Below are 10002 nucleotides of genomic sequence, written 5' to 3' on the forward strand. Positions count from 1 at the left end.
TGACTGAGCTAATTGGATTATGCAGTGGTCAGTCTGTTAATGAAAGTGCTGCTCAGGTATACAGCACTTTAACTTTCAGAGGATTGCAATATTTACAACCTAATTTTATCCTGATAGTAGCTTGAGTTAATTAACTAGGCTAAAACCTTTATCCTCATTTTCTAGATGACATAACTAAGGACCTGAGAAGTCTAGATTTATGGTGTCCAAGCTGAAAGTCTAGTTCATGTCTTGGGTATCCTGACTTAATTGATCATTTTGGCTTGTGCTACCTGAATTCAGCTTGAAGCTGGCTGAAATGACATGGTTGACCAAACCACTGCCAGTCAGAAACTCAGCCTCAGGCAACTGCTGCTGAAAGGAAAAAGGAGCCTTGGATCTATGTAGACGGCTACACTAGTCAAGTCTGATCAAATTTATTTATTCCCAGAATTATTGGATAAGGTGGTTCAGACAACTTGTGTCTATACAGAGCAAAAAGATACTGAGGAACTAAATCAGTTACCTATAAATTTCTGACTTGAGGGTCCTAACTGCATTGAATCACTAACATTTGGTTAAGGATTGGCTTCCATTAATAGACATAGGCATTTTCTCCTTGGAAAAAGAAATGTTCTGTGAATAGTCTTTTAATTAAATAGCCACAATTGTATCATGAATTCCACTAGAGAAGGTAGAGTGAAGGAGTCATGCTAAAGTGGGATCTTAGGGGTGACAAGTGGGATGATGGACATACACAATAAGTCAGAGAGGCAATAAAATAAAGTGACTGTAACAAGAAAACCATGAAGAAGGCATCAAACCCTACATGGGCTGTAACCATACTTGTAATGATCACTTAGTTGCTCCTTTCAACCATGCAATGTCAGGCATGGAATCATAGAATTTCAACCTTTAAAATTCCTGTATGGTTAATATTTTTCTCATGACATTTGTCACATCACATATATTTAAAGAATTTGAAAAGTACAAAGAAGAAAGGAACATTCATCCATATTCCTACCCATCATTAGACACCTTGGTGTCTTTAGGGTCCTATCCTCCACAAATCAGTTCCCTGATGCTGATACTGGTTCCTCCATGTGTCCCACAGCAGACTCACCCAGGACTGGACTTGAAAACCCAAAAGCTTTCCTCGCTGTCTGCCCTTATCTAACCACGGAAGCCTTGTGTTCTGTTCTTTCCCCTCCAGGCTTGGTTTCCAGATTTCCAAGAATACAGCCAGCTACTCTGGTAACCAATTTGTGCCAACATGTTGATTAATGGATACAAATGTGCAAATCACACCAACCTTTCTTCTCTCCTGGGTGATCTGTATGTTTTAGCTGTGAGATGCCTTCTGGAGCTGTAAGGCTTGATGCAATGGAAATAGCCATTGTGGAACCCAACTGAGAACTCTTTGGTAGCACGTGCATATCACACTAAATAGGCAACCACTTGTTGCAACTAACACTGAGTCAGCTTCTTTTGCCAGATGGTGAAAGCCGTAGATAAAAGAACCCAGAAATCCAACCCAAACTAGTTACTGAAAGGGCCTGGATAAAACTTGGCTCCATAGATGTTCATGAGCTGGGAAATGGCAGGCAAACATGTGGCGAGTTATGGAAGTCATGCAACAGCCCTGGCTTTCTCTGAGATTCATTTTTTTTTGCAGAAAGGATATAGTAACAGCTAAATTGGGTCAGATCTGCTGCAGTGGCTGGAATAAAATAACAAAGACAAAAGCTTGCTGTGCAAAGAATTATAGGACACATGAAACCCCATGAGACTATCTATGCTATTATTCACCAAGGCGAGCCTTAGATGTACCCGGAGAGACGTCTGCCTTCACCACAATTCTGGGTTTCAAGATAATGATGTTGGATGTTCCAGCCTCAGAACTGTGGTGAAAACTCCTAACATCATACCAGTGTCTTTGCATATCCCTGGCTATTGGGTTGGCGATAAAATAAAGGGAGCACTCTATACCTGCTCCAAACGGCTTTTGGCTGAGATTCTAACATTATAACAGCATTGGAAATTAACAATGTGCTAGAAATGTTTTGTCTATATTATGTAAACTTTATAACAACGATGAAGGCAGATATGTATTTACAGAAAGAGAAATTGACTCCCCAAATTTTTACATAATGGGCTTGTGGTCATACTGTTAGCAAAGGGACAAAGCTAATATTGACATTTGGGTCTACATGGCCCTGAAGAACGTCTTTTTATTATTATGCCAAGTTATTTCTAAGATGCAAATGAGTCTGTGGAAACTCAAAAGATGCTTTTTTCTTTTTGAGACCGAGTCTCACTCTGTCGCCCAGGGTTGCGTGCAGTGGCATGATCTTGGCTGACTGCAACCTCTGCCTCCAGGATTCAAGCGATTCTCCTGCCTCAGCCTCCCAAGTAGCTGGGATTACAGGCATCCACCACCATGCCCAACTACTGTTTTTGTAATTTTAGTAGAGACGAAGTTTCACCATGTTGGCCAGGCTGGTCTCGATCTCCTGACCTCAGGTGATCCACCCGCCTCAGCCTCCCAAAGTGCTGGGATTGCAGGCGTGAGCCACCACACCTGGCCAAAAATGCTTTTCTTTTAGTTAGTCTCCATAAAGGTTGTATGATACTCACCCAGAGATTAAAGGCAATACACAGATGGAATGGCAATTCATCATAACTTCCAATTATTTAATTCACCTTCAGATTTCCACCCGTCAACTTCCTTTATTCCTTAAAATACCTGTGAGCTTAAAACACAAAATGTAAATGGTAGAAGAGGTTCAGCACAAATCCATCTTCCCCATCACTTTCAAAGACTACTTAACCTCCACCTAAGACATTCTGAGTTTGTTAAATGATAAATCCAAGTCAGCCAGGGGTCTCCAGAGGCCTTTTTGCCCTGTTCAGGACTACAGTTAGATGACTTCCAATTATTTTCCCCTTCCTAAGGATTCACAAAGATCAGTGTGTTACCTGAATGATGAGGCCAGATACTCTGAATTCAGATTTAGCATTTCCCAGTTTCACCCCTTCCCTCTCCATCTCAACATTGTTTTTTCCAAGGAGTCTGTTACTTCCCTAGTAACCAGAGTAGGACAGGGCAGGTGCCACTCCCACTGTAGGGTACATGCAATGAGAGGAAGAAATTAACACCCTTACATATCTACAGGGCAGTCCATTAATAGTCTAAGTTGAATTAATTAAGGCAATTACTAGTTTTCCCCTAAAAAGCAGAACACTTTAAACTCAGGGGGAAAAAACCAGAAAGTAGAAAAATATTATCTGAAGAAAGAGGCTATTTAAAAGCATGGAGCCTTGGAAAGTGCTGTAACTCCTGGCAGATCTTGGAGGGCTCAGGAGTGGGTCTCATGTTGCCTGAAAAAAAAACAATTTAACCTGGTTTTGCCTGGAACGCTGAAGATTAACTCATGATTTGCACATAGAATAATCATTAAGGAAAAAGTCTTCACCTATTGATGATCTTTGCTCTAGAACTAAAACTTTACTGTAGAACAAAAACTAAAATCAGTGTTCCCTATTTGCCAGTTTTACACCCTTTGAGGTGTTAACCATAAATGTGTAAGCTTCAGATTTTCATTTCAGGTACAAACTAATATTTTAACAGGAAACCTCTGGTAACAATGTCATAACACAATAAAATCAGTCTATGGATAGTCATTTCACTTAATGAGGCAGATAAGTTTGGCTAGGAAGGGCCATATAGTAATATAAATTCTTCTTAAGAACCAATCAAAAGTATGTAATGTGTATTGACTTTGGAATTCAAGCACAATGAAACCTTACTTACTCTGCATAATGTGGTCATTATTACTAAACTATTAGTTTATTGAGCCACAGGAATATTAACATGATATTCTGTTGAAGAGCCTTGATTAGTTAGGAGTAGGTCAGAGAGTGAAAGTAAGTGAAGAAAATTCTAACCTAACAGTTAGAAACTACAAGAGCGTTGATTTTTTATGTAAAATACAGGTAGCTGATCCTGGACTGACATAGTACTCTGAGATACCATGCTCCTTTAGTGCATAGTCTCAATCTCTTGGTCCAAGTGGCAGCAACTGCATTCTAGGTACTGTGTTAGTATGGAGAAAAGAAATGTCAGGAAAGGCATTTCCTGAAATTGTATATACCACTTTTACTATCATGACATTGGCCAGAATCATTCGGCCATGCCTTGGTGCAGAGGAGGCTGGAAGTGTAATCTTTATTCCCAGTATTCATAAAAAATGTGGAAATTCTATTATTTTGGGGGAAGAATGAGTGAATTGACATCAGGTTATTTACCACAAGCTCTATTAAGAATTAGGCAAAAACTGGAAGAGAAGCCATCAGAGCTCAATGTGTGCATGTGGATGGGTGAGAAGGTGTGTGCTTTGTTTGTATTTTTCATAGCATCTATAACAGACATCTCCTTGCTGATGGGTTTCTACTCAAGAGACAAGACATGCATGTGGGGAAAGATATTGAGAGACACAGGTGGGAAACCAGAAGAGCCAATGAATGATAGAAATGGGATGTGCAGTGGTTCTTCAGAGGATACAGGTTTTACTATAGCCTTCAGTAGTAGGCTTCTGGGAGGAGTTGAGGGTTGAGGAAGGCCCCTGAAAATGCTGACATTCATAAGTAGGCAGAGAAGAGGAAGAAAAGACCAGGGAAGGGACACAGAATATTAAGCAATGGCATAAAAAGAAGAGTAAGTCTAATCCGGCTACAACATCCCTGCTGCACAGTGTAAGACAAACATTTTTCATTTTTAGTTTCTGTCATTTCAAATATTTATTTAATACAAATATTTCTTTTCTTTTCTTTCTTTTTTTGTTTTTTAGATAGAATCTTGCTCTGTTGCCAGGCTGGAGTGCAGTGGTGCAATCTCATCTTATTACAACCTCCACCTCCCGGGTTCAAGTGATTCTTCTGCCTCAGCCCACTGAGTAGCTGGGACTACAGGCACACACAACCACACCCAGCTAATTTTTACATTTTTAGTAGAGATGGAGTTTCACTATGTTGGCCAGGATGGTCTCAATCTCTTGACCTCGTGATCCTCCCGCCTCAGCCTCCCAAAGTGCTGGGATTACAGGTGTGAGCCACCATGCCCGGTTACAAATACTTCTTTAATGCCCAGTCTGCATCTAATACCTAAGAGTCATGCACCTAAGAGCCATGACTCCATTCAGAACCCTTTCCTTGAGAACCACATAAATTATTCAAATAAATATTTTAGGGAAATATATAAAATTATATAAGGCTTAGTGTACAGAATTGGGTGAAATAATGGTGGAAAAGAGCTGAGACATGTAGACCAAACAGAATCAAAATCAATAATTAATCTGAATTAACCAGGTAATAGAAAGGAGAGGATTATAGGGTTAAAAATAAAAGACAAAAACCTGATGAACTTAAATAATCATCTCCTCTTGTTTTTTGTCTATGAAGTGTGAGAGAAGGGTTTCTTCTTTTCTTCCTTCTTTTCTTTTTTTTCTTTCTCAGCGTAGACATTCCCATTAGACTATAAGCTTGAGGAATGCCAGGACTACATCTGTCTTCATTGCTGCTCTACTTCCAGTGCCTAGCAAATTGAAAATGCAAAAATATTTGCTGAATCGAATTGAAATCTTAATCACAAATATGTACATGTATGCATTTAAGAATATTACTTGTGTAACACATATAAATGCAAACCCAAATATATATAATTAAAAATAGGCTCATAAACAAATTTGATTGCAGAACACCAAATTTTAAAATTTTTTGTACTTATTTAAACAATGACTGGAAGCAGCTCAGAAATGTTTGCCTGTATGCAGGTCAATGATAAGAACACAATAGTTATAGTTTACTGGTAAAGTCATTTTAAACTTGTGAATCATGTACCTACATATGAGTGTTTAAGAAACGATTTAACCTTTTACAAAATATTGTCTTTGGGTTTATTAATTTATTGTATCTTTACTGTCTTTTTAATTAATTTCCGCTATTATTTAAAATATTTATTATTTCCTTTCTTCTGCTTGTATAGATTTATTTTGCTGTTCTTTTTCCTAACTTCTGTAAACTGATAATGAGATGATTGATTGATTTATTTTTTAGCTTCTACAATTTTCCATTATATATGTTAGGCCTACAAGTTTTATTCACATCATGACTTCAGCTGCATTACAAAAGTTTCATTATATTGTATTTCAGTTATCATTTAGTTATAATCTATCATCGTGATTTTTATTGTGATTTCTTCTTTGACTCATGAACTATTTAGAAGTACATTGCTTAATTCCAGATAGGGATTTTATGATTTTAATGGATTACCTCTTTGATACTAATTTATAGCTAATGCCATTTTTTAATTTTAATTTTTGTGGGTACATAGTAGGTGCATTTAATATTATTTATTTATTCTTTTTTTTTTTTTTTTTTTTTTTTTGTAAAAGCAGGGTCTCCCTATGTTGCCAAGGCTGGTCTTGAATTCCTGGGCTCAAGCGATCTTCTTATTTCAGCCTCCCAAAATGCTGGCATTACAGGTGTGAGCCACCATGCCCGGCCAGTTAATTTTATTTTGATCAGAGATCATTCTGTGACTTTTAAAATGTTTTAATCCTTTGAAATACGTTAAATCGTGCTTTATAGTTCATGAACCATGCACATCTTTTCAGTCTTTCCATTTGTCTATGCTTGGGGCTGGATATATTTTATTGCCCTAACTGCCAGTTTACCAGTCCTCTCTCATTGTATTTAATCTGCCAATAAACCCATTTATAAAACCCTTACTTTCTGTCACTGAGTTTTTTCTTCTAGAATTTCTATTTCTTTTCTTTTTAATAAGAGGTATGCATCTGTTTAACTTTTGCAACTTCTCTTTTTCTAAATATGTAAATAGCAGGTATTTTACAATCCATAACTGATAACTCCAAAATCTGGATAACATTTTACTGCTTTATTCTTCTTTCTTTTATTCATCTTTTTAAATGCTTAGTAACTTTTTAAGTTTTTTAATTTGACACAGAATAGATGTACATCTTTTCAGAGTATATGTGATAATTTAGTATATTCAAATATATGTCTTTTCTTTATGCATATTATTCTCTTTTAGCTACTTCAAAATGTACAATAGATTGTTGTAAACTATAGTCACTCTACTGACCTATTGAACACTAGGTCTTTTTTCTTTTATCTAACTGTGTATTTGTACATATTAATAAACCTCTTTTCGTTCCTCTCCTATGAGTCCTAACCTTGGGGAACTCGTAATGCCTAGTACTATTGATTGAATGCTAGATATTATGTACAAAAATTAAAGAAGTTCTGGTCAATGTCACATTCATCTGGAAAAAATGTATTTTTGATCTTTATGAGCAGTTTACCTTAATTTAGTCAGATATTGAACTGATTTGGAGCTGGACTTCTATCACTCTAAGGCCTATTCCATTTTGATCAGAGATCATTGTGTTTCTAGGTTACCCTTACCTTTAAGAGGAAGGCTTCAGGAATTTTAGATGAAAGCCTGGGAATACTTATCAGAACTCCTCTTTCTTGGTGGAGCCTGAACTATAAATTTTTTTTTCACATATTTTGTCTGCACAAAAACTCTGTTTAGATTTTTAGCCTGTTAGTGTGTTTTCTCTTTGACCTCTCAATCTCCTGTTTGGGAACCATCACACTCCTCACTAGGAAAAATGGTATAAGAGTTTAATCATTTGTGTTTTTCTTCTCAGTGTCTTTGGTCCTTCAAGTCCTAGCTGCCTTGGAAGCCCTAAACTGCATTTTTTTTTTCTTCTCAGTTTCTGATATTATCAGACTCTGCTCAGCTCTTCTACCTTTTTGCTTCTATTTTCTACTTGGTTTTTCAGACTCTTGCTCTATGTGAGTTTTCTGAATCAGCAAATGCTTTGAGGAAAGAAATAGTGAAGACTACCAGGTTTTCCTCAATGCATTTTCCTTTTTGAGAGAATCCTGGCACCTAACATTTTGACTTCCTTGATTGTTCTCAAATGCCTTCGAAGAGATGTGCTTTATTCTAAGCAGGTGAGTAGGTACAATGCAAGTTACTCCATTGTAGCCAGAAACAGAAATCTATTTATTTCTCCATATAACTAAAAACCTACTATAAGTTACCCTTAGTGTTAAACTCAAGTTCTGCTTAGCCAGCAAAGTCATGTAGAGTGATACAGAGAGCTGGGGAATTTCAATAACAGAGTAGAGGGAGATCACAGTAGAGAAGGATCTGGTTGGAGCTTGCAAATAATCTGGTAACTACTCCTGAGAAGGTGATCCAATCAGTTGTTGCCTCCTCTGGCCAGGACTCCTGTATGTCTTCAGCTGAATTGCTTCCCTTCTCTAGGTCTTTTTTCCCCCAAGGCCAGAGTCTCCTGAATGTTAGTGTGTATGGCCAGGTAGGACCCCATTTGTGTTTTCCTTCTCTGTGACTTTGGCCCTTCAAGTCCTAGCTGCCTTGAAAGCCCTATGGTGCATTTTTTTTTCCTTCTCAGCTTCTGATATTGTCAAACTCTGCTCAGCTTTTCTACCTTTTAGCTTCTACCTTTTAGCTTCTACCTTCTACCTGCTGTTTCAGACGCTTGCTCCATGTGGGTTTTCTGAATCAGCAAATGCCTTAAGGAAAGAAATAGTGTAGAATATCAGGTTTCCCTCAGTGCATCTTCCTTTTTGAGAGAATCTTGTACTTTACATTTTGACTTCCTTGCAGTACCTCTTCAGAATCACAAGGGCTAAACAGATAAGTATCTGATCTAGGCACTATAGGGAAAGCTTGATGATAAATACAGAAAATAGTTTATGCAGATGTTTGTTTGTGGGGAGGTATCAAATGTTAGGGATGAGTTGTGGCATGGAGAAATCTATGGCAAGGAAAATCCCTAGTAGTAGTTAGTATCCAATAAATACTTTGAAATCACTGAAGCAGAGTGCTTCTTTCCCTCCTTCACTTAAAATCCCCTGGGCAAGACAGAACACTTGTATTTATACTAGAGATACAATACTTCTGATTTTTTGTCCAAGCTAACAGATTTAGCTAACTAACTGAAAACTAGACCTTGAGTAAAAGCTACTGAGTAAATAAGAGAAACTGTTTTTACAATGTATGAGGACATTTTCAGCAGCATCTCTCATGCTGCCTCCTCAGTTCTCCTGCTGGTGTCTTCCCTCCCTCTTCACAATAGACAGACTGATTTCCACATAAACTTAAATCCCATTCAAACCAATCTGATTTAAGGAAAAATTTTAAGTAATCTTTTCATCTCCCTTTTAACCAATAGGGTGATAAAAAGAAACTGGTTTGTACAAGTCTTGTTGGAGCAGCCTAACATGATCTGGTGCTGAATATTTAATTTCCTGCCAGGATAGCCTATTTCTGTACTGATCATTGGACATGACTCACTGCCCTACAGTGGTTCCATTCTGACCAGTAGGATCCCTCCACTGAAGTTTCAGAAACAGAGATACCTTCTTGGACATCCCCTCTGTGGATTTGTAGAACTCTCCATTTGCTTTAATCTCTATTATGACCATCATTTCCCATTGGTCTGATTTGCCTTGTATCCCCATTGCCAGATGTAGGTCCCTGCCTTAGTCTTGCAATCTCCTTCCTTCTCCCAGGGTCATGAGCAGGTCTTCCAGAGGCTGGTGGCAGGGTGTTGCCACCCTTGATTTATTCTCACAGTGTCCTGTCTACTTATTGGCACACCCACAACTTTATCTTCGACTCTTTATCTCCATTGTGTCTAAACTTAGTGTCGCCGGGGGAAGGCTTGCCCTGCTTATCTTGCTGACCCATGGCTTTCAGCCATGACTTTTACCCGAAGTCTGTCACACCTTCTTCACAGACACAGCATTAAGTTCCAACTCTTTTCACACCTGCTCTGGCACAACTAATAAATATATAAATCCTAAGATAAGGTATATAATTGCCTTCTATCAGCCTTGTGTTTTATTATGCTAGAGAAAAGGCGTAGTCACTACTTTCATTAAAGAGGCATTCTTATTGAAAGA

Source organism: Pan paniscus, chromosome 17, assembly GCF_029289425.2.
Source record: "Pan paniscus chromosome 17, NHGRI_mPanPan1-v2.0_pri, whole genome shotgun sequence".
In the NCBI taxonomy this organism is placed as follows: Eukaryota; Metazoa; Chordata; class Mammalia; order Primates; family Hominidae; genus Pan; species Pan paniscus.